At 49.1% G+C, this 26,918-nt stretch overlaps 1 protein-coding gene across 1 annotated transcript in view; it reads right to left on the reverse strand.

Moving 5' to 3' along the window:
* LOC122554859 (cell adhesion molecule 2-like) overlaps positions 1-26,918 on the reverse strand; it is an 820,685-nt gene that overhangs the window by 339,674 nt on the left and 454,093 nt on the right. The window lies entirely within an intron of this gene.

Below are 26,918 nucleotides of genomic sequence, written 5' to 3' on the forward strand. Positions count from 1 at the left end.
CCTCAGAGACGGAGGGACTGTGCTATGAGGCGAGTTTGAGTAGATTGGGCATGTATTCATTGGTAATTAGAAGGATGAGAGAAGACTTGAGTGAAACATACAAGATGAAATGCAGAAAGTTTGTTTCTCGTTATGGGAGAGTCAAGGACCAGACGGCACAGTCTCAAAACGATCTCACAGTCAGGGCAGAGATGAGGAGACATTTTTAGACTGAGAGGGATGTGGAGTGCCTTGCCTGGAAGAGTGGTTCAAACTGAAAACCTCAAAACATTTAAAAAGCATATGGATGAACACTTGAAATGTAATAACAGCACTGCTTGTCACTGGCCACTCGGGTGTTTCCTTTCTTCCTGGTGGTGGAAATTGAATAAAGATTTGTGCACCTTGTGTCTCTCACTGTGTCTCACACCTACACACACACACACACCATGGGGGCTGGGGGGTGGGGGGGGGGAGAAACAGGCCTATCAGAGGTTCTGTTTACAAAAAAAAAGAAAGGGAAATAAATAACCAGGAGTGTCAGATACCCTGTTCACTCTGAGAGCTGGCTCTGAGGGAGCTGGACCAGTGTCCCCATATCTCCACATGTGAATAAACGGGGAGGTGGTGACAGGATAATGGGCCCTGTGGAGTTACTGTCAGAACATTCATGGCTTTGGGCAAAGTGCTGAAAAGTGCGATTCAGAGGAGTTGCTATCAATGCAGACCTGATGGGCTGAAGGGCCTCTTTGGTCCTGTATGGTTTTGTGATGAAGGCCGAGACAGACAGATCTGAATCAGAAAGGAATCAAGAGTTATAAGGGAAAGGCAGGAAAGTGGAGCTGAGTATTATCAAATCAGTTATGACCTTAGTGTGAGTCGGGATGGATTGAGAGGGAGGGGTGGGGACGAGAGGATGGATGACAGAGTCAGGGGATTGGGGACAATCAAAGTTGGAGGAGGTTGGCGTTGGGATGGGTGGAGAAAAGGCCAAGCGTTAGAAGGGGTCATGGTGGGGGACAGGGATATGGTAAGACCTGTATCGCTCCCCTGGGGTAAGACACAGATTGAATTGAACATTTCCTGGATAATGCTGTCACTGACCAACTCTGAACTCTCATAAATTCCGAGTCGGGAAGGAGAGATTTTTACAGGGTTCTGAGGAGCAGGCAAATTCCCCTTTCCAATTTCAGACTCTTTGGGGCTTCCAAAACATTGAGTGGGTCAGATAACCCAAGTGTTTGTGTATCCGGGTTTTCAATTGCCCAGAGATAGGCAGCTCAGGGTCTATTGCCCCAGCTGACAGTGTGTCTCAGAGGAAAGGCCAGACAAAGACAATTAAATGTTACTTTACATTTCTATGTGCTTCAGAACTGTAGGCCAGCCTTTTCAATCACAATAATCATGGTTTCAATGTAGGAAACAAGACAGCCCATTTCAGTACAGCAGGATCCCAAAAACATCAATCTGATAAAGACCAGTCTGCTGGACAGCACTGACTTGACAACAGTGCGGCACTCCCTCAGCACTGACCTACTGACAGTGCGGCACTCCCTCAGCACTGACCCTCTGGCAGTGCGGCACTCCCTCGGTACTGACCCTCCGACAGTGCGACACTCCCTCAGTACTGACCCTCTGACAGTGCGGCACTCCCTCAGTACTGACCCTCTGACAGTGCGGCACTCCCTCAGTACTGACCCTCTGACAGTGCAGCAGTCCCTCAGTACTGACCCTCTGACAGTGCAGCACTCCCTCAGTACTGACCCTCTGACAGTGCGGCACTCCCTCAGTACTGACCCTCTGACAGTGCGGCACTCCCTCAGTACTGACCTTCTGACAGTGTGGCACTCCCTCAGTACTGACCCTCCAATAGTGCGGCACTCCCTCAGTACTGACCCTCTGACAGTGCGGCACTCCCTCAGCACTGACCCTCTTGACAGTGCGGCACTCCCTCAGCACTGACCCTCCGACAGTGCGGCACTCCCTCAGTACTGACCCTCTGACAGTGCAACACTCCCTGAGCATTGACCCACCGACAGTGCGGCACTCCCTCAGTACTGACCCTCTGACAAGTACAGCACTCCCTCAGTACTGACCCTCTGACAGTGCAGCACTCCCTCAGTACAGACCCTCCGATAGTGCGGCACTCCCTCAGTACTGACCCTCCGACAATGCGGCACTCCCTCAGTACTGACCCTCTGACAGTGCGGCACTCCCTCAGTACTGACCCTCTGACAGTGCGGCACTCCCTCAGTACTGACCCTCTGATAGTGCGGCACTCCCTCAGTACTGACCCTCTGACAGTGCGGCACTCCCTCAGTACTGACCCTCTGACAGTGCAGCACTCCCTCAGTACTGACCCTCTGACAGTGTGGCACTCCCTCAGTACTGACCCTCTGACAGTGTGGCACTCCCTCAGTACTGACCCTCTGACAGTGCGGCACTCCCTCAGTACTGACCCTCTGACAGTGCAGCACTCCCTCAGTACTGACCCTCTGACAGTGCGGCACTCCCTCAGTACTGACCCTCCGACAGTGTGGCACTCCCTCAGCACTGACCCTCTGACAGTGCAGCACTCCCTCAGTACTGACCCCCTGACAGTGCAGCACTCCCTCAGCACTGACCCTCTGACAGTGCGGCACTCCCTCAGCACTGACCCTCTTGACAGTGCGGCACTCCCTCAGTACTGACCCTCTGACAGTGCAACACTCCCTGAGCATTGACCCTCCGACAGTGCGGCACTCCCTCAGTACTGACCCTCCGACAGTGCGGCACTCCCTCAGTACTGACCCTCCGACAATGCGGCACTCCCTCAGTACTGACCCTCTGACAGTGTGGCACTCCCTCAGTACTGACCCTCTGACAGTGCAGCACTCCCTCAGTACTGACCCTTTGACAGTGCAGCACTCCCTCAGTACTGACCCTCTGACAGTGCGGCACTCCCTCAGTGCTGACCCTCTGACAGTGCAGCACTCCCTCAGTACTGACCCTCTGACAATGCGGCACTCCCTCAGTGCTGACCCTCTGACAGTGCAGCACTCCCTCAGTACTGACCCTCTGACAGTGCGGCACTCCCTCAGTACTGACCCTCCGACAGTGCAGCACTCCCTCAGTACTGACCCTCTGACAGTGCGGCACTCCCTCAGTACTGACCCTCCGACAGTGCAGCACTCCCTCAGTACTGACCCTCTGACAGTGCAGCACTCCCTCAGTACTGACCCTCTGACAGTGCAGCACTCCCTCAGTACTGACCCTCTGACAGTGCGGCACTCCCTCAGTACTGACCCTCTGACAGTGTGGCACTCCCTCAGTACTGACCCTCTGACAGTGCAGCACTCCCTCAGCACTGACCATCTGACAGTGCAGCACTGGATGTGGTAGCCGTTTCTCAGGCTCCCTCTCCGGAATCGAACCCTGATTCCCCGTTACCCGTGGTCACCATGGTAGGCACAGAAAGTACCATCGAAAGTTGATAGGGCAGACATTCGAATGTGTCGTCACCGTCACGAGGACGTGCGATCTGCCCGAGGTTATCTAGAGTCACCAAAGCTGCCGGGCGAGCCCGGATTGGTTTTGGTCTGATAAATGCACGCATCCCCGCATGGGTCAGCGCTCGTTTGCATGTATTAGCTCTAGTACTGACCCTCTGACAGTGTGGCACTCCCTCAGTACTGACCCTCTGACAGTGCGGCACTCCCTCAGTACTGACCCTCTGACAGTGCGGCACTCCCTCAGTACTGACCCTCTGACAGTGCAGCACTCCCTCAGCACTGACCATCTGACAGTGCGGCACTCCCTCAGCACTGACCCTCTGACAGTGCAGCACTCCCTCAGTACTGACCCTCTGACAGTGCAGCACTCCCTCAGCACTGACCATCTGACAGTGCGGCACTCCCTCAGTACTGACCCTTCGACAGTGTGTCACTCCCTCAGTACAGACCCTCTGGCAGTGCGGCACTCCCTCAGTACTGACCCTCTGACAGTGCGGCACTCCCTCAGTACTGACCCTCTGACAGTGTGTCACTCCCTCAGTACTGACCCTTCGACAGTGTGTCACTCCCTCAGTACTGACCCTCTGACAGTGCAGCACTCCCTCAGTACTGACCCTTCGACAGTGTGGCACTCCCTCAGCACTGACCCCCTGACCGTGCGGCACTCCCTCAGTACTGACCCTCTGACAGTGCGGCACTCCCTCAGTACTGACCCTCTGACAGTGCGGCACTCCCTCAGTACTGACCCTCTGGCAGTGCGACACTCCCTCAGTACTCACCCTCTGACAGTGCGGCACTCCCTCAGTACAGACCCTCTGACAGTGCGGCACTCCCTCAGTACTGACCCTCTGACAGTGCGGCACTCCCTCATTACTGACCCTTTGACATTGAGGCACTCTCTCAGTACTGACCCTCTGACAGTGCGGCACTCCCTCAGTACTGACCCTCTGACAGTGCGGCACTCCCTCATTACTGACCCTTTGACATTGAGGCACTCTCTCAGTACTGCACAAGTGCCTGACAGAATTATTTGTTTGAATCTGGGCCATTTGTGAATCTGGGAGCTGTGATGATGTGGAATTGCTTCAACTTTGTGGCTGAGGCAGAACAGAGGTCAGCCCTCAGAGTAGATTCTATCAGGAAATGGAGAGAAATTGACATCTTTATGTCTATGAAATCATTCCTGAAGATTGCTGTTTGTGAGTTTACAGTCAGGATGGCATTTTACATGATGCACAATGCTTCTGCAGTCCCTCGAGACATGAAAAACTGGTAAAGCATTTGGGGCATTGTAGAATCAAACAGAAATATTGTACAACTAGCAATTATGTGCAATCATTACATTCTCTCACACAGAAGTGTCTGAGCCAACCGAAAATGTTTCGATGACAACAGAGCAGTGTTCAAAAGCTGGCGTCCCTGACAGCACCATCATTCAACTGACCTCGCTAAGATGGAGACTGAGAGCTTTACAACGTCAGGTCACATGCTAATGGTGGACTGATGACATCATGAGCTGTTTCATAGCTGATCATGAGATAGAACCATACAGTTTTAAAATACAGAAACTTCAGATTGCTGTAAAGTGTTATATTTACGATGTACCTGTGAAATACCTTGGATGTTTTGTTACAATAAGGGTGCTGTGTAAATGTACGTTCTTGCTGCTGCTCAGATGGTGATCCCTGGAGAACTGAGGGAGCAGTGTTGAGTGTTTGTGTCTCAGTGTGTCTGTTACACAATGGAATCACATCAACAGCATCATTGAACCCATCTATCATTGCCAGCTGCCTGGCAGAGGTTACAGCCCTTGACATTATGACTGTGTAAATGTTTGAACAGTCACACAAAAAACATATTTTCAGATGATGGCTCACATCATGAAGCAGGATTTGAGGGAAAGGAGGCTTTGGCTGATTTATAAAGGCACATTCTCGATCTACTTAGGGCAACGTCTCTGATCAGTTTGTAGAAATCTAGATCCTGTAAATGGTGGAAGATTTGACCCAAAACTAACCCTCCCTGGTAAGTATAGAGTTCACAGTGACACAAAGAAACGAAATAACGTGAGATGGCCATACAGCCCTTCGAGTGTGATACCCCATTCAGTTATATCATCATTGATCTGTCTCTTAACTTTCTGTGGTAACCAGGCCTACACTCCTTTACATCATCACTCAACAAAAATGGGTAACCATAGCTTGGAAATTCCTCAGTCCATCCCCCCTCCACCTCGCCAACGCCCCCCCCCCACCAAACAGAGGAAGTTGTCTCTCACCAATGAATCCTTTACTTATTCTAAACACCTCAATCATTTCACTGCTCAGTCACCTAAACTAGAGAGAACACAGACATCTTCCATGTAACCTGGTCTTGATCAAAGCAAGGCCATAGATACAGTATAGGCTGGTGCAAATGCACAATACCCAAAACTAAGGTGAGAACTAGACCTTTTTATGTGGAGCTTTGTTAGAAAGCTGTGCCAAGTCAGCCACATACATGGCTTCATTTTACATTTATAGACAAATAGATTAAAATTGCAATCAAAGATCAGGGACCCTGTACCTTGTGACCACAGTGGAGCTATCTGCAGGGAGCGGGAGCAGATCAGCCCTGACCCTTTACTGAGTGTAGGGCATTAGCATTGTCCTGAGCTGGGTCTGAGGATCATTATCAGGGACACAATGGAATGGAGTACTGGGAGGCCCAGGGGCCTCTCTCTGTCAGAGGAGACAACTCAGCTGAACACACAGAGAATGTTAGCCACTACATTGTTAGCCATGAATTGTCCCCATGCTCCCCACCCCCTGAGCCAGATCATTATCCTCTCCTTTGTCTGTCCAACTGTTCTTGCCTCTCTTTGGGCTCTATCCCTACCTGTTGTTTACATAAGAACATAAGAACCAGGAGCAGGAGGGGGCCATCCAGCCCATCGAGCCTACCCCACCACTCAGTAAGATCATGGCTGATCTTTTCATTGACTCAGCTCTCCATACCCGGGCTATCACTGTAACCCTTCATTCCTTCATCGTTCAAAACATTATCTACCTTAGCTTAAAAAGCATTTACTGATGAAGCCTCAACTACCTCACTGGGTAGGGAATTTCACAAGTTCACAACCCTCTGGGTGAAGAAGTTCCTTCTCAATTGAGTCCTAAATCTGCTCCCTCTCATTTTGAGGTTATGCCCTCTCGTCACAGTTTCATTCGCCAGTGGAAACATCCTCTGTACATCTATCTTACCTATTTCCTTCGTAATTTTATATGTTCCTCATTCTTCTAAACTTACTCTTTACCCTCTCCCCCCACCCTATTGTCTGCATTTAATCCAATATTTTCCGAGCTACCTTCATTTCTGAGGAAGGATCACTCATCCTGAAACATGAACTCTGATTTCTTTCCACAGATGCTGCCAGACCTGCTGAGCTTTTCCAGCAACTTGTGTTTTTACTGAAGGGAATGGGAATCCACTGGGTGTTGAAAGGTGTGTGAGTCAGGAAGGGACACTGTTCCAAAGTAAGGCAGCTCACGTGGAGATGAAGCTGAGTGGATAAGAGTTTATATACCAGGATATCAGCTGAGCTGGAAGAATTGTGAAAGGTTAGTGATTCCTGGACCATTTAAAGCACTCAATTACTTAAATTCTACTTGCAATAATATCACAGAATGAATATTTGAGACTTTCTGAAAATATCTCATAAAGAATTAATTTCTCCCTAACTAAACTAAAAGCCAGGTAGAGGTTTGAACTGTGGGAGTTAGTCACAAAGGTTCAGTAGATACATACATTTTATTTGCTATGTGACACTATATTATACTTTGCCAAGAAGAATAGAGGAGCTGAATATTATTGAAATGGGGAAAGACTACAGGAGGCTACTGAACAGATGGATTTGTGGATCCAAGTGCACGAATCATAAAAATCTAGCATTCACATTCACATCACAAGGACTGGGGAAGGTGAATGAAATGTTTTTTTTCATGTAAAAGGGAATGGAGTATTAGAAAAGGGAAGTATTGCTAAAACAATTCCAGAGACTTGTTAGAACAAGCATGGAATAAACTTTTGGTCCTGTTATCTAAGGAAAGATATACTGGCATTCGAGGCAGTCCAGAGAGGGTTCATTGATACTGGTTATGGAGAGATTGTCTTATGAGAAGAGCTTGAGTAGGTTGGGCCTGTCCCCCTGATGTTTAGGAGAATGGGAGGAAGCCTGTTTGAAACAGACACAATTCCTTTGGGCCTTGACAGGATAGACCCAGAGAGGCTGGCTCCCCTTGTGGGAGAGGCTAGAACCAGAAACAAAATCCAGAAGAAAGGGTCATCTCTTTCAGACAGAGATGAGGAGGATGTTCTTCTCTCCTACAGTTGTGAATCTGTGGAATTCTTTACCACAGAGGGCCGTTGAGTATTCAAGGGTGCGATGGTCAAATGTTAATCAGTAAGGGGTAATGGGGAAAAGGCAGGGAAGTGTGTTGAGGATTATCAGGTCAGCCAAGAGCACATTGAATGACAGAGTGTATTGAATAGGCTGAATGTGCTGCTGCTCCTATCTCTCACAGTCTTATTGTGGATTTACATTGTTTGGCTCATTGTGACTGGAGTGCTGACACTTCAATCCAGCGCTCAGTTGGGTGATGATATCATCAACAACTGTCATTGTTTTAATCACCTATCAAAGCTGAGCAGAATGGTCTACACTTGTGTAATTGTCAGGTACAACATGGGCTGGATACAGAGTAAAGGTCCTTCTACACTGTCCCCATCAAACTGTCCTCGGACAGGGACAATACTCCTGTGTGATTCTCTGCTCTGAGATGAGATATTCTCAGGTAGTCCAAAGGAAGGTCCCAACAGTTGGAGGGTCAGTACTCAATCCGGAGAGGATTGAGGCTAGTCTGTGAGTGGGAACTCGGAGACAAGGTTCCTGTGGATTCCTGCCTGGACAGAAGCAGAGTCAGTCCTCATGGCCCAGGGCTGGCTATGTCAGGGTAGTGTCTGGCAAATGACAGTTTAGGGGATATGAGCAGTCAGGAAATATGAAACACAGGCCATGTGGTATAAATACCAGGCTCCAGAACAAAAACACAACTTCAGGTAAAAACACAGACTTCAAATCAAACACAGACCTCCAGATTAGACCCAGCAGGAAACAGGGAAACCTGAGATTCCAGGACTTTATATGAAGAACTCCACTCGCAGTTCTTAGGGACAGGGATTCAACTCAAAGAATGCTGCTTGCTGTATGTACCTGTACAGCAACCCTCCCCACGTTGGGGGAACTGAGCTACCACTGAGAGGGTGATTATGGGGATCTACCCACAAGGCTCCCTCCCAACACAGCTGCATCTTGCCTTTGTTGCTGGGTTAGAATTTGCTTGACCTTATCTCAAACTCTTACCCAGAAGGGATCTGGGAAAGTGCAGAGGGTTTTTAGAAATGTGTAAATTCTCAATATTTGAGCCAATATGGTTGCAGGTGAATTGTGGACGTTAAAAACCGATGGCTTCCTACCAGTATTCCACTTACACTCGCGTTTCTTCTGATGATTTATGTCGGTTTCAGAATTTCCAGCTGCCTCCTCTTCACCATGGACATGCAAATCCTGTAACACGTCCATCCCCCCCTCCCTCATCCCCCCCCCCCGCCTCACCCCCCCCCCCCCCCCCCCCCCCCACCCCCCAACCCAGGATGGGATCAGGGCTCTCTACTTCTTCCTGGAGGACAGGCCTGAACTGTCCCCGCCCCCACCCTCCCCTGCCTGGTTGAGCCCAACCTCACCCTCAACAACTTCTCCTTTCACTCCTCCCATTGTCTTCAGGTCAGAGGGATCACCATGGTTACCTGTATGGGCCCCAGTGATGCCTGTCTCTCTGTGGGGTATATGGAACATTGCTTGTTCCAGTCCTCCTCCTGCCCCCACCCACAACTCTTTCTCCGTTATACTGATGACATCATCGATGCTGCTTCACTCTCTCATTGGAATTGGAAAAGTTTATCAATTTTGCTTCCAATTTCCACCCCGCTCTCACCTTCACCTGCTCAACATCTGTGTTTCCTTTTCTGGGGATAGGCTGGCCATCAATATCCACTATAAACCCACCAACTCCCACAGTTACTGAGACGATACATACTCGCACCCTGCTTCCTAAACATCCTGATTCCATTCCATTCTCCCAGTTCCTCTGACTCTGTCACACTAGCTCCAATATTGAGGCCTTCCCACCAGGCTGCCTCCGATATCGCCAAACTGAGGATTGTGCCCCCCAACCCCCATGACATGGCCCTCAGCTGGGTCCCACCCATTTCCCTCAGATTTGCCCCTCCCTCCTAGATACGGTCCCCGGTCCTGACTGTGCACACCTGCAGCCTCCAGCCTCCACCAGCTCCAGCAGCATTCCACCAGCTCCAGCAGTATTCCACCAGCAGACACACTTTCTGCTGCCCTCCATTGTCAACATTCATCAGGGAATATTCCCTCTGGAGTATCTTGGTCCACTCCTCTCTCATCCCCAAACTCCACCCCGTCCCTACAGCATCTCCCACAGCACTCCACCTTCCTCACTGTCAAAGACTCTAAACACACCTTCCAGGTCAGGCAGAGTTTCACTTGTGCTCCTTCCAATCTGATTGAGTTCCCTGACTGCTCCCAAAGTGGTCCCTTGTAGACTGGGGAGAGCAAACGCAGACTGAGTGACCGCTTTGTGGAACACCGCTGCCCTGTCTTCAAGTATGGGCTCGACCTGCTGGTCATTTGTCATTTCAATCCATCATCTTACTTTCATTCTCCGTTCCATCCTGGGCCTGAGACAGTTTTTCAAAAGAGGCCAATACGGCTCCTCCTTTTCTGATTCGGGCCCTGACAGCCTCCCAGGTTCAACATGGAATTCAACAATTTCACATTGTCCTCTGTTTGGTTTCTTCCTCCTCCATCTCCCCATCTCTTAGCCTGTGGCTGGTTTTTAATGCTATTACGTTCAGTAGAATTAAGCCATTTTCACAGTGGAAGACATCAGCAGTATACCAGAACTTCAAGATAGTCAGGGGGCAGAGGTGAGTGTAATGGCTCTCACTAAGGAGAAGGTGCTGGGGAATCTGAAAGGTCTGGAGATGGATAAGTCACCGGGACCAGATGGACTATCCCCCAGGGTTCTGAAGGACATAGCTGAGGCAATTGTAGAGGCATTGCTGATGGTCTTTCAGGGATCACTGGGGTCGGGGAAGGTCCCACAGGACTGGAAAATGGCTAATGTACCAGCTCCGTTTAAGAAGGGGAGGGAGGAGGAAAACAGAAACTGTAGGCTGCTTAGCCTGACCTCGGTCAAGAAAGGACAAAGAAAGGACAAAGAAAATTTACAGCCCAGGAACAGGCCCTTCGGCCCTCCAAGCCCGAGCTGATCCAAATGTACTGTCTAAACCTGTCGGTCAATTCCTAAGCATCTGTATCCCTCTGCTCCCCACCTACTCATGCATCTGTTCAGACGCATCTTAAATGAATCTATCGTGCCTGCCTCTACCACCTCTGCTGGCAACACATTCCAGACACCCACCACCCTCTGTGTGAAGTACTTGCCGCGTGTATCCCCCTTAAACTTTCCACCTCTCACCTTGAAAGCGTGACCTCTCGTTATTGAATCCCTCACCCTGGGAAAAAGCTTGTCTCTATCCACCCTGTCTAAACTTGGTTCAAATATGGACAAAATAGCTGAATTCCAGAGAGGAGGTGAGAGTGACAACCCTGTGACATCAAGGCTGCTTTCAACCAAGTGTGGCATCAATGAGTCCTGGCAAAACTGGAATTAATGGGAATCTGGGGGGGGCAAACTCGCTGGTGGTTAGAGTCCTCCCTAACACACAGAAAGATGGTCCAGGTTGGAGGACGTCAGTTATCTCAGTTCCAGGACATCTCTGTAGGAGTTCCTCAGGGTAGTGTCCAAGCCCCTACCATCTTCAGCTGCTTCATCAATGCCCATCCCTCCATCATAAGGTCAGGAGTGGGGAACATTTAGAAAGCAGTGGCAGTGTCAGACAGAGTCACCATGGATTTATGGAGGGGAAATCATGCTTGACCAATCTGTTGGAGTTCTATGAAGATATAACTAGTAGAGTTGACAAGGGAGAACCAATCGATATGGTACATTTGGACTTTGAGAAAGTGTTTGACAAAGTCCCACATCAGAGATTATTGTGCAAGATTAAAGCGCATAGGATTGGGGGAGGTGTATGGAGATGGATTGAAAGCTGGTTGGCAGAGAGGAAACAAAGTAGGAATAATGGGTCCTTTTCAAATTAGCAGGCAGTAACTACTGGCGTGCCACAGGATCGGTTCTGTGACTCCAGCTATTCACAATATATACGGATAATTTGGATGAAGGAGCAAAATGTAACAGATGGATAGAGTGGTCAAGGAGGCATATGGTACGCTTGCCTTCATTGGACAAGGCATTGAGTATAAGAGCTGGTAAGTCATGTTAGAATTGTACACGACATTGGTTCGGCCGCATTTAGAATACCGTGTACAGTTCTGGTCGCCACATTACCAGAAGGATGGGGACGCTTTGGAGAGGGTGCAGAGAAGGTTTATGAGGATGTTGCCTGGTATGGAAGAGAGGTTGAGTAGGTTAGATTTATTTTCACTAGAAAAAAGGAGATTGAGGGGGGACCTGATTGAGGTCATTGGTAAGATTTTAGAGTCCGTTATTAAAGATGAGGTTGTGGAGTAGATGAACTACACAGTAAAATAGGGCTGAGTCAGCACAGCTTCATCAAGGGAGGTCCCACCTGACAAATCTGATGGAATTCTTTAAGGAGGTGATGAGCAGGTTAGACAAAGGGGATCCAATCAACGTGATCTGTTTGGATTTCCAGAAGGTCTTTGACAAGGTGCTGCACAGGAGCCTGCTATATAAGACAAGAGCCCATGGTGTTAGGGGCAAGGTACTGGCCTGGATAGAGGATTGGCTGACTGGCAAAAGGCCGAGAGTGGGGATAAAGGGGTCTTTTACAGGATGGAGCCAGTGGCTAGTGGTATTCCACAGGGGTCAGTGTTAGGACCACAGCTATTCACGTTACATATTAATGATCAGGACGAAGGAACTGAGGGCATTGTTGCTAATTTTGAGGATGACACAAAGATAGGTGGAGGGACAGACAGTGTTGAGGAAGTGGGAGACTGCAGAGGGACTTGGACAGGCTGGGAGAGCGGGCAAAGGAGTGGCAGATGGAATACAATGTGGGAAAATGGGAGGTTATGCACTTTCATAGAAAGTATAGATGAATAGACTATTTTCGAAATGGGGAAAGGCTTTGGAAATCTCAAACACAAAGAGACTTAAGAAGTTCTCGTTCAAAGTTCCCTTAAGGTTAACGTGCAGGTCCAGTTGGCAGTTAGGAAGGCAAATGTAATGATAGCATTCATTTCAAGAGAGTTAGAATACAAGAGCAGGGATGCTGGAAAAGCACAGCAGGTTGGTAGCATCTGAGCAGCAGGAGAGTCAACATTTTGGACAAAGTTCCTGATGAAGGACTTATACCCAAACATCGATCTCCTGCTCCTCGGATGCTGCCTGACCTGCTGTGCTTTTCCAGCACCAGATTCTCAACTCTAATCTCCAGCATCTGCAGTCCTCACTTTCACCTACAAGAGCAGAGATGTCCTGCTGAGCCTGTATAAGACTCTGGTCAGATCGCATTTGGAATGTTGTGAGCAGTTTAGGGCCCCATATCTAAGGAAGGGTGTGCTGGCCTTGGAGAGGGAGCAGAGGAGGTTTACAGGAAAGATCCCGGGGATGAAGAGCTTGTCATATGAGGAGTGGGTGAGGACTCTGGGTCTGTGCTCGATGGAGTTTAGAAGGATGAAACCCAACAGAACACTGCGAGGCCTGGACAGAGTGGACATGGAGAAGATATTTCCACCAGTAGGAGAGGCTAGGACACGAGGGCACAGCCTGAGGGTGAAGGGACAACCCTTTAGAGTGGAGATGAGGAGGAATTTATTCAGCCAGAGGGTGGTCAATTTGCGGCCACAGGGGGGGTTGCAGAGACCAAGTCATTGAGTGTATTTAAGTAAGAGATAGATAGGTTCTTGATTAGGAAGTGAGAAGACAAAAGAATGGGGTTGAGAAACCAATGAGCCATGATTGAATGGTGGACCAGACTCAATGGGCTGAATGGCCTTGGTTATGGATCTTATTATTAATACCTAGTCTGGATCTGGTCCTTCTCCATAACTGTTATCCCTTCCTTTGCCTTTCGATCTGTGACATGGGACACCTGTGATCTCCAATTTCCCTCAGCCGCTTACATTCCCGTGACCTTCCCATCTGTTCCACTCACTTGTCCTCACCTGTTTTTCCATTGTAAACCCCATCACCATGATCCCCCCCACCCCTGAACACACAGCCGGCCCCCTACGGTTTGGGTGTCATCACATCACACTCACAACACGCACAGCCTCGCTCAGACACATTTGAAATTGAGCAACGCAGCCATTCACCTGGACCCTTCACTGTTCACAGACTTCATCAAAACCAGAGGCAGCCTGCCCCCCTCTCTCTCTCCACACTGGCTCAAAAACAAAGAGACCAAGACAATACCAAATATTTCAGGTGTGCTCTTCCCTCTGTCCCTGTATGTGTTGAACAACAACATTGCGGTCGTTGTCATGTGCACTAAACCTTTGCAAAGAAGGACACTGTCCAAGTGAGACTCCGAATTGCCTGTGTACCTGCATGGATGACTTTCTTTGTTCTTTGTACAGGGACCCTCAAGGGGATCTCAGTCAGTAAACAGCGAGGACCAGAGTACATGAGGACAATCCTTCCATTGACTCCCTCTGGTTTTGAACAGAGTGGGATGATTGGATGTATTGCTCGATTTCAAACCTGTCCTATTGAGGGTGTGTTTGTTGTGTAGGTAAATCTACCTTCATTAAACATGAACATATCAAGAGGGGTCTTGAGTAGACCAGTGTAATAACCAGTTATTAAGGCAGCATCTTAACTCAACTAGAAAATATCATTTGCTGAAATTGGGTGTAGCAGTGTATTAAAGAACCAGCCAACTGAAAAATCACTTAATTATAAACATTATGCAGAGAGATATGGATAATGAATCAAATATTGCTTTATGAAACACTCCAGGAATGATACAAATCCTGTCACACACAGGTGGTTAAAATAATGCCTGCTTCATCTGTGGCAAAGCTCCTTATGAAATTGCCCTTAGTTTCAGACAGAGCAAACAGCAATTCTGTCATTGATATGATGGAAGTCAGGAGCAGTGTGGGAGAGCAGGAAGCCCTTGTTAATTCTCCGAGTATTAAACATAGCCATGACAGGCGAGAAAATCAAGAAGCACTAATTGCAAAAGTATTTCAAATGCTGTGGGATTAAAGTGATGTGTTAGGATTTCAGCCCTAGAAATCTTCACCCAATCTCCAGCGTTTGTAATTCTGCTCATAATTTACCAGCAGCTATTGCTTCTGCTAACAAGAATCCTTTTCAAAGTCACAGCACAGACACATTCTGCAATGTGTGAGAAGTGGAATATTAAAAGGGACCTCAGCAAACAATGGGTCTAACAAAATGTTGTATGTTAGGGCTTACATCCATCCTTGGTTGACGCTGTGTTTAAGGCCGGGGCGCGTGTGGGAGTCACAGTAATTCAGTGGCCCTGGCTTGAGAGCAGGGATACTACAGCAAGGTTCTCTAGCGCTCAGTGTTAGTCAGTGAGCCGAGTCAACAAGTGCTGGTTCTTGGAGAGGGGTGGGAGGAGACAATGGCAGTGACTGGCTCTGTTTCATTATTTCAGTGCTCTCTCCACTACCTTGCTGACTGTGAACCATGTGGGGAGGCTGTTGGGTGATCTACAGGGGACTGGGGCACAATATGCGGCAGTGCCCATGGAGGGAATGGGCCTCTCCTGTTAATGGTCTTTGATGAAAATGGTCTCCTGCAGCTAGACAGGGAGAATATATTGAGCTTTTTATTATTAAGGGTTGAACTGAAGAGCTTGGAACACTTTTGATCAAAATGCCAATCTAAATGTTAGTCAGTTAGATGAGCAGTAAGTGAGGAGGCTTGTGTCAAGTTGTCTGTAGGCCGTGATTAGCATTCAGAAATCAGTGCTGTAGGAATTTACCATCACAGCACTGATATTGATCAGTCTGTCTGCTAATGTTTGACGATTTCAGCATTGATGAATATCTCTGTCATGACACACTTATCAAATTATCTCCAAGCTTCCTACTGCTGAAACAATCGTCTATCTGTCTGAGGTGTCATCTTATCACAACACTGGATAATGCTCAGAAGGATGAAACACAATTAATTGAAAAATAAAATCCTTCTTCTCACAGCCTCACAAGAACAGGTGGACTGCACCTTAGCCAACATCACCATGAATGTGACTTTCTCCGATGTAACATAGGCATGTGGCAAAATGCCATTCAACCCCTTCAATCAGTTCTACTTTTCAATGAGACTTTGGCTGGTCTGTGCTTTCACTGCACCTATTACTGTGGTTTCACACTCTTTAATATTCATATTTTTGCCTCACTAAATTCCATTGACCTCAGTCCTTGTATTTTTCATAGCTTAACTTTCAGGGAGGATGAATTCTAAATTTCTACAATCCTTTGTATGAAGATGTGACTCATAAGGTCATAACAAACAGGGCACTCAATGGGGAGATAAGGGCAGTATAGTAATATCACTGGGAGAGTAATACAGAAACCCAGGTTCATGCTTTGGGGACATGGATGGAGAGATCTGAATCAATGAAAATCTGTGATAAAAAGATAGATTAATGATGACCATTGTTGATTGTTGTAAAATCCCACCTGGGTCACTGATACCCTTCAGGGGAAGGAAGCTGCCATCCTTACCCTGTCTGGCCTACATGTGACTCTAGACACACAGCAATGTGGGTGACTTTGAACTGCCCTCTGGGAAAAATTAATGAGGTATGACAGTGCAGAAAGAGGCCACTCTGCCCATCATGCTTGCACCTGCTCTTCAAGTGAGCCTCATGCCAATTTCCTGCCTTTTCCCCATCCCCATACACACTATTTCTGTCCAAATAGTCATCCAGTATCCTCTTGACTGCCTCCAGGGAACCTATCCCCACTACATTCCCAGGCAGTACATCCCATTCCTTCATACCTCCTGTGAGAAAAAGATTTTCATTCCATCATCCTTGCTTCATTTACACATCTATCCTCCTCTTCTTCCTGTTTCTTTTTACGAGCAGGAACAGTTTCTCCCTCCAGCTTTGTCCATGAACTTGAACATTCTCTTCTCAGGCCTTCTTAGCTCCAAAGAGAACAGTCTCAAATTCTTCAACCTCTCCTGATCGTTGAGGTTCCTCAATCCTGGAAACATGCTCGGAAATTGCTTCTGCACTCTCTCCGATGTCCTCATATCTTTCCCATAACTGTACAGAATAATCCAGCTGTGGTCCAACAAGTGTATTGTACAAGTTCAGTATCAGCTTTCTTGTAGTCTATGTCCTTACTAATAAAGCTGAGGGCACTGTGTGTTTTGTTAACTGCTCTCCACCTGTCCTGCCACCTTCAATGATCTGTGCACTGATATACCCAGCTCCCTCTGCTCCTGCAGCCTCTTTAGAATTCTACTGTTTTATATTGTCTTACAACGTTCTTCCTTCCAATGTGCACCTTCTCTGATTAAACCTCATCTGCCCCCTATCCCCCGTTCCACCAAACTGCCAGTGTCCTACTGGAGTCCCACACTGTCCGCCTCACCACTTTACAATTCTTAAAAGCTTTGTGTCATTTTCCCTGCACCAAACAAAATCTAGGTCATGAATATATACCAGGAGAAGAAAGGGTGCCAATATTCTCTCCAGGAAATTCCCCTACAAACCTCTTTCCCTATGGAACCGTAGAAATGATACAGCACAGATCAATGTGCTTTCTAATCCACTTTTCCTGCCACGCAGCTGACAGCACTTACAGTGAAGATCCAGGTACGTTTTTAAAAGTGTTTAGGGTCTCTGCTTCCATCACCAACACAAGCAGTGAATTCCGGAGACCCACCACCCTGTGTGTAAACAAGGTTTCCCTCACATCCCCTATAAACTTGCCCCCACTTAGCTGGAATCAATGAACTCTGGTCTTTGCAGAAGGAAACACACTGCTCCTGTCCCTCTACCCCTCACAATGTTGTATCCCTCAATCATGTCACCCCTCAGCTTCCTCTGTTCCAAGGTAAAAAACTCCAACCTCTCCATTCTCTCCCTGTAGCTACAATTCTCCAGCCCTGGCAACATTCCAGTAAATCTCCAGAGTAATTCCATCCTTCCTGTAATGTGGTGACCAGACCCACACACAATACTCCAGTTGTGGCCTCCCTAGTGTCTTATAGTGTCATCTTTATATCCCTACTTCTGTATTCTGTATCTCTGCCAATGAAGGAGAGCATTCTATTTACCTTCTTTATAACATTATCTACCTGGATGGCTACCTTTAGGGGAGCTGTACACTTGCACACCAAGATCTCTCACTCCATCTCCCCCTCTGGGTATATTCCTGTTTATTGTGTATTCCCCTTTACTGTCTGACCTCCCTAAGTGTATTACCTCACGCTTATCAGAGTTGAACTCCATCTGCCACCTTCCTGCCTACCCCACCAACCCATCGATAGCATTGTGGAGCTTACAGCTTTCCTCTACACTACCCGCTACACGGCCAATTGTTGGGTCACCTGCAAGTTTTCCAATTGTGGCCCCCCTCCCACTCCTCACGTTCAGGTCCAGATCGTTCATGTCTAAAACAAACAGTAGGGTCCCAACACGCAAGGGCACCTTTGTAAAATTCAGAAGGTATGGCCTGCCCTCACAAAGCCATGCTGACTATCCCAGACCTGCCCTCACAAAGCCATGCTGACTATCCCTGACCTGGCCTCACAAAGCTATGCTGACTATCCCTGACCTGCCCTCACAAAGCTATGCTGACTATCCCTGACCTGCCCTCACAAAGCCATGCTGACTATCCCTGACCTGGCCTCACAAAGCTATGCTGACTATCCCTGACCTGCCCTCACAAAGCTATGCTGACTATCCCTGACCTGCCCTCACAAAGCTATGCTGACTATCCCTGACCTGGCCTCACAAAGCCATGCTGACTATCCCTGACCTGCCCTCACAAAGCTATGCTGACTCTCCCTGACCTGCCCTCACAAAGCCATGCTGACTATCCCTGACCTGCCCTCACAAAGCCATGCTGACTATCCCTGACCTGGCCTCACAAAGCTATGCTGACTATCCCTGACCTGCCCTCACAAAGCTATGCTGACTATCCCTGACCTGCCCTCACAAAGCTATGCTGACTATCCCTGACCTGCCCTCACAAAGCCATGCTGACTATCCCTGGCCTGCCCTCACAAAGCTATGCTGACTATCCCTGACCTGCCCTCACAAAGCTATGCTGACTATCCCTGACCTGGCCTCACAAAGCCATGCTGACTATCCCTGACCTGCCCTCACAAAGCTATGCTGACTCTCCCTGACCTGCCCTCACAAAGCCATGCTGACTATCCCTGACCTGCCCTCACAAAGCCATGCTGACTATCCCTGACCTGGCCTCACAAAGCTATGCTGACTATCCCTGACCTGCCCTCACAAAGCTATGCTGACTATCCCTGACCTGCCCTCACAAAGCTATGCTGACTATCCCTGACCTGCCCTCACAAAGCCATGCTGACTATCCCTGGCCTGCCCTCACAAAGCTATGCTGACTATCCCTGACCTGCCCTCACAAAGCTATGCTGACTATCCCTGACCTGCCCTCACAAAGCCATGCTGACTATCCCTGACCTGGCCTCACAAAGCTATGCTGACTATCCCTGACCTGCCCTCACAAAGCTATGCTGACTATCCCTGACCTGCCCTCACAAAGCCATGCTGACTCTCCCTGACCTGCCCTCACAAAGCCATGCTGACTATCCCTGACCTGCCCTCACAAAGCCATGCTGACTATCCCTGACCTGGCCTCACAAAGCCATGCTGACTATCCCTGACCTGGCCTCACAAAGCTATGCTGACTATCCCTGACCTGCCCTCACAAAGCTATGCTGACTATCCCTGACCTGCCCTCACAAAGCCATGCTGACTATCCCTGACCTGGCCTCACAAAGCTATGCTGACTATCCCTGACCTGCCCTCACAAAGCCAAGTTATCCCTGACCTGCCCTCACAAAGCTATGCTGACTATCCCTGACCTGCCCTCACAAAGCTATGCTGACTATCCCTGACCAGTCTATGCCTTTCTAAGTTTGTCTGATCTCTCAGGATTGATTTGAACAAACAGCCCACCACTGAAGTAAGACTAACTGGCCTCTAATTGTTGGGCATTTCCTTTTTAAATAAGGGAGCCACATTTGCATTGCTCCAGTCCTCTGGCACCTCACCTGTGTCTACTGAAGATTGGAAAGTAATCCTCAGCGCATCTGCTATTTCCTCCTGACCTCCTCCAACATCTGAAGGAACAATCCATCCAGCCCTGGTGACTTATCCACTTTCAAGGATTCTAACTCCTTACCCTTCCTCTCTCATTTTAATTATTCTTTCCGATATTTCATCATCCCTTTCCTTTGTGACACAGAGATGAAAAAAAGTTTAAATTTTTCCCTTACCCTCTGCATCTTCAAACAGGCTCTCTCCTTCATCTCTGATAGGTCCCACTTCTCATTAATTATCTTTTTGCTCTTTATATACTGGTAAAACATCTTTGGGGTTTCCTTTATTTTGCTTGTTAATATTTTTCATGCCCACTCTCTGATTTCTTTATTTCTTTTTTAAAAATCACACAACACCAGGTTATAGTCCAACAGGTTTATTTGGAAGCACTAGCTTTCGGAGCCCTGCTCCTTCATCAGGTGGTTGTGGAGTATAAGATCATAAGACAGAATTTATAGCAAAAGTTTACAGTGTGATGTAACTGAAATTATATATTGAAAAGGACCTGGATTGTTTGTTAAGAATCTCACCTTTTAGAATGACCATGTTGGTTTCAGTTCTTTCATATGTAAATCCCAGAACTTTTTTAAAGCTACATTCTCAAGTGCACTTTACCAATTGGTGTCATGTCGGCCCAGATAATGATTGAAGGGGTGAGCTGCCCTGTGTGAGGCTGTCTGTGCCTCAATGTGACACACACACACTCACACACACACACTCTCACGCACACACTCACACACACACACTCTCACACACACACACTCACGCACACACTCACAAACACAGACACTCACGCACACACTCACGTATACACACTCACACACACACACTCTCACGCACACACTCACACACACACACTCTCACACACACACACTCACGCACACACTCACAAACACAGACACTCACGCACACACTCACGTATACACACTCACACACACACACGCACACACACACACACTCACACACACACTCACACACACACTCTCACGCACACACTCACACACACACACACTCACACACACACTCACGCACACACTCACAAACACAGACACTCATGCACACACTCACGTATACACACTCACACACACACACTCACGCAGACCCTCTCTCATACAGAAGCTCTGTCTCATACGCTCACACATACACATCCCCCACACTCACACCCAAACATACACCCTCTCACAGACTTATACTCTGTGAGAGTATACCCTTTACACTCACACTCACACACATATATACACTCTCACAGACACTCAAACCCCACCCCCCTCACACAGATACCCAAATACACACACACACACACACACACACACACACATATATATTTGTGGGGTGAATTTGTACTTGCAGAATTACATTTTACTTTGCTCAAAAACTACATGAATCCATGTAAGGTTGTGTAAATCCATTTTTTAGATTAGAGTCAGTCTGACCATTGTGGCCCAGACAGCCTCACAGGGAATTAACACCTTCAATACCTTATCTGGGCCGACATGACACCCACTGTTAAAATTCGCTTGAGAATGTAACATTAAGAAAGTTCTGCAATTTACCTGTGAAAGAACTGAAACCAACATGGACTGTAATATTCCTTGTCTGTAATATTCCTTTTCTGGAAGTTTAAACAGCTCAACCCCGTCAATTTCTTTTGCTGGACACTTTTTAATCCTCACTTCTTTTCTCTTTCCAAGTCGCTAACTATTGTACATCACTAACTACTGTGTGTCTCCTGTTTCCTGATCTGAATCTGACCCATCTAAGCCCACACTTTGGTTCCCATTCACTGAGCATTACTCTCTGTTTTCTGGCATGAAGCTGACTTTGTATTCACGTTGCTCTCCCCGTGAGACTATCACCCATACTTTCCTCACAAGCCATTGTGTCTCACTGTATCAAAAGCCTTCTGCCGTCCATGTCCACAGCATTCGTTGCTTTAAACCTCTCTCTTACAGCTTTAAAAAAGGTTCAGTAAATTAGTTCAACATGATTTTGCCCTTAGAAATCTGTTCTGACTCTTCCTAATCACCCCACCTCTTCCAGGTGATTACTAATTCTATCTGGTAAGGCACTAACCAGTGCCAAACAAGGCTGAGGCGAAAGGCCAGCCCAGCCAGCAGAATCCAAACCCCATGAAGGAACGGTAAAAAACATCTCAGCTCCTTCAGCCTGCTGCACCATTCAATACGATTCCGCCCGATAGGATCAGAGCCTTAATGCCATGAGAAACAATTTCCAAACATTAGAACCAAAGGAAATAGGAACATTCAGCCCCTCAGCCTGCTCAGCCATTCAATAGGATCACGGCTGATCCGATATTCCTCAGGTCCACTTCCCTGCCCCTTCCCTGTAACCCGTGATTCCCCGACTGATCAAGAATCTATCTCTGTTCACAAGGACACTGTCCCCACAGCCCCCTATGACAAGGCGTTCCAAAGAAACACAACTCTCAGAGAAGAAATTCCTCCTCATCTCAGTCTTAAATTGGTGCCCCTTTATTCTGAGACAGTGCCCTCTGGTCCCAGACTCTCCCAGGAGGGAAAACACCTTCTCAGCAGTGTCCTTGTCAAGCCCCTTCTGAATCCTCTCTGTTTCACTGAGATCACCCCTCCTTCTTCTGAACTCCAGGGGGTAGGGTCCCAACCTAATTAGACTTTACCCATTGGACAATCCCTCCATCCCAGGGACCATCCTAGTGAACTGTCACTGAACTGCCTCCAATGAAATTATATCTTTCCTTCAATATGGGGATTAACCAGCTCACTACTCCAGATACACTCTCCCCAGCACCGTGTCCAGATACACTCTCCCCAGGACCGTGTCCAGATACACTCTCCCCAGCACATTGTCCAGATACACTCTCCCCAGCACCGTGTCCAGATACACTCTCCCCAGCACATTGTCCAGATACACTCTCCCCAGCACATTGTCCAGATACACTCTCCCCAGCACCGTGTCCAGATACACTCTCCCCAGCACCGTGTCCAGATACACACTCCCCAGCACATTGTCCAGATACACTCTCCCCAGCACATTGTCCAGATACACTCTCCCCAGCACCGTGTCCAGATACACTCTCCCCAGCACCGTGTCCAGATACACACTCCCCAGCACATTGTCCAGATACACTCTCCCCAGCACATTGTCCAGATACACTCTCCCCAGCACCGTGTCCAGATACACTCTCCCCAGCACCGTGTCCAGATACACTCTCCCCAGCACATTGTCCAGATACACACTCCCCAGCACCGTGTCCAGATACACTCTCCCCAGCACATTGTCCAGATACACTCTCCCCAGCACATTGTCCAGATACACTCTCCCCAGCACATTGTCCAGATACACACTCCCCAGCACCGTGTCCAGATACACTCTCCCCAGCACATTGTCCAGATACACACTCCCCAGCACATTGTCCAGATACACTCTCCCCAGCACCGTGTCCAGATACACTCTCCCCAGCACATTGTCCAGATACACTCTCTCCAGCACCGTCCAGATACACTCTCCCCAGCACATTGTCCAGATACACTCTCCCCAACACATTGTCCAGATACACTCTCCCCAGCACTTGTCCAGATACACTCTCCCCAGCACCGTGTCCAGATACACACTCCCCAGCACCTTGTCCAGATACACTCTCCCCAGCACATTGTCCAGATACACTCTCCCCAGCACCGTGTCCAGATACACACTCCCCAGCACATTGTCCAGATACACTCTCCCCAGCACCGTGTCCAGATACACTCTCCCCAGCACCGTGTCCAGATACACTCTCCCCAGCACATTGTCCAGATACACACTCCCCAACACATTGTCCAGATACACTCTCCCCAGCACATTGTCCAGATACACTCTCCCCAGCACCGTGTCCAGATACACACTCCCCAGCACTTTGTCCAGATACACTCTCCCAGCACATTGTCCAGATACACTCTCCCCAGCACATTGTCCAGATACACTCTCCCCAGCACATTGTCCAGATACACTCTCCCCAGCACCGTGTCCAGATACACTCTCCCCAGCACCGTGTCCAGATACACTCTCCCCAGCACATTGTCCAGATACACTCTCCCCAGCACCTTGTCCAGATACACTCTCCCCAGCCCCGTGTCCAGATACACTCTCCCCAGCACATTGTCCAGATACACTCTCCCCAGCACCGTGTCCAGATACACTCTCCCCAGCACATTGTCCAGATACACTCTCCCCAGCACCGTGTCCAGATACACTCTCCCCAGCACCGTGTCCAGATACACTCTCCCCAGCACCGTGTCCAGATACTCTCTCCCCTGCACATTGTCCAGATACACTCTCCCCAGCACATTGTCCAGATACACTCTCCCCAGCACCGTGTCCAGATACACTCTCCCCAGCACCGTGTCCAGATACACTCTCCCCAGCACCATGTCCAGATACACTCTCCCCAGCACCGTGTCCAGATACACTCTCCCCAGCACATTGTCCAGATACACTCTCCCAGCACAGTGTCCAGATACACTCTCCCCAGCACATTGTCCAGATACACACTCCCCAGCACCGTGTCCAGATACACACTCCCCAGCACATTGTCCAGATACACTCTCCCCAGCACCGTGTCCAGACACACTCTCCCCAGCACCGTGTCCAGATACACTCTCCCCAGCACATTGTCCAGATACACTCTCCCCAGCACCGTGTCCAGACACACTCTCCCCAGCACCGTGTCCAGATACACTCTCCCCAGCACATTGTCCAGATACACTCTCCCCAGCACCGTGTCCAGATACACTCTCCCCAGCACATTGTCCAGATACACTCTCCCCAGCACCGTGTCCAGATACACTCTCCCTGCACATTGTCCAGATACACTCTCCCCAGCACCGTGTCCAGATACACTCTCCCCAGCACATTGTCCAGATACACTCTCCCCAGCACCGTGTCCAGATACACTCTCCCCTGCACATTGTCCAGATACACTCTCCCCAGCACCGTGTCCAGATACACTCTCCCCAGCACAGTGTCCAGATACACTCTCCCCAGCACCGTGTCCAGATACACTCTCCCCAGCACATTGTCCAGATACACTCTCCCAGCACATTGTCCAGATACACTCTCCCAGCACCGTGTCCAGATACACTCTCCCAGCACATTGTCCAGATACACTCTCCCCAGCACCGTGTCCAGATACACTCTCCCCAGCACCGTGTCCAGATACACTCTCCCCAGCACCGTGTCCAGATACACTCTCCCCAGCACATTGTCCAGATACACTCTCCCCAGCACCGTGTCCAGATACACTCTCCCCAGCACCGTGTCCAGATACACTCTCCCCAGCACATTGTCCAGATACACACTCCCAGCACATTGTCCAGATACACTCTCCCCAGCACCGTGTCCAGATACACTCTCCCCAGCACATTGTCCAGATACACTCTCCCAGCACCGTGTCCAGATACACTCTCCCCAGCACATTGTCCAGATACACTCTCCCCAGCACCGTGTCCAGATACACTCTCCCCAGCACCGTGTCCAGATACACTCTCCCCAGCACCGTGTCCAGATACACTCTCCCCAGCACATTGTCCAGATACACTCTCCCCAGCACCGTGTCCAGATACACTCTCCCCAGCACCGTGTCCAGATACACTCTCCCCAGCACATTGTCCAGATACACTCTCCCCAGCACCGTGTCCAGATACACTCTCCCCAGCACCGTGTCCAGATACACTCTCCCCAGCACATTGTCCAGATACACTCTCCCCAGCACCGTGTCCAGATACACTCTCCCCAGCACCGTGTCCAGATACACTCTCCCCAGCACCTTGTCCAGATACACTCTCCCAGCACATTGTCCAGATACACTCTCCCCAGCACATTGTCCAGATACACTCTCCCCAGCACATTGTCCAGATACACTCTCCCCAGCACCGTGCCCAGATACACTCTCCCAGCACCGTGTCCAGATACACTCTCCCCAGCACATTGTCCAGATACACTCTCCCCTGCACATTGTCCAGATACACTCTCCCCAGCACCGTGTCCAGATACACTCTCCCCAGCACCGTGTCCAGATACACACTCCCCAGCACATTGTCCAGATACACTCTCCCCAGCACATTGTCCAGATACACTCTCCCCAGCACATTGTCCAGATACACTCTCCCCAGCACCGTGTCCAGACACACTCTCCCCAGCACCGTGTCCAGATACACACTCCCCAGCACCGTGTCCAGATACACTCTCCCCACTCTCCCCAGCCCGTTGTCCAGATACACTCTCCCCAGCACGTGTCCAGATACACTCTCCCCAGCACCGTGTCCAGATACACTCTCCCCAGCACCGTGTCCAGATACCACACTCCCCTGCACAGTGTCCAGATACACTCTCCCCAGCACCGTGTCCAGATACACTCTCCCCAGCACATTGTCCAGATACACTCTCCCAGCACATTGTCCAGATACACTCTCCCCAGCACCGTGTCCAGATACACTCTCCCCAGCACCGTGTCCAGATACCACTCCTCTGCCAGTGTCCAGATACACTCTCCCCAGCACCGTGTCCAGATACACTCTCCCCAGCACATTGTCCAGATACACTCTCCCCAGCACCGTGTCCAGATACACTCTCCCCAGCACCGTGTCCAGATACACTCTCCCCAGCACCGTGTCCAGATACACTCTCCCCAGCACCGTGTCCAGATACACTCTCCCCAGCACATTGTCCAGATACACTCTCCCCAGCACATTGTCCAGATACACTCTCCCCTGCACATTGTCCAGATACACTCTCCCCAGCACCGTGTCCAGATACACTCTCCCCAGCACCGTGTCCAGATACACTCTCCCCAGCACCGTGTCCAGATACACTCTCCCCAGCACATTGTCCAGATACACTCTCCCCAGCACCGTGTCCAGATACACTCTCCCCAGCACCGTGTCCAGATACACTCTCCCCAGCACCGTGTCCAGATACACTCTCCCCAGCACCGTG

The sequence above is a fragment of the Chiloscyllium plagiosum genome, unplaced genomic scaffold, assembly GCF_037043375.1.
Source record: "Chiloscyllium plagiosum isolate Xiang-an unplaced genomic scaffold, Cpla_swu_hap1 HiC_scaffold_12, whole genome shotgun sequence".
In the NCBI taxonomy this organism is placed as follows: Eukaryota; Metazoa; Chordata; class Chondrichthyes; order Orectolobiformes; family Hemiscylliidae; genus Chiloscyllium; species Chiloscyllium plagiosum.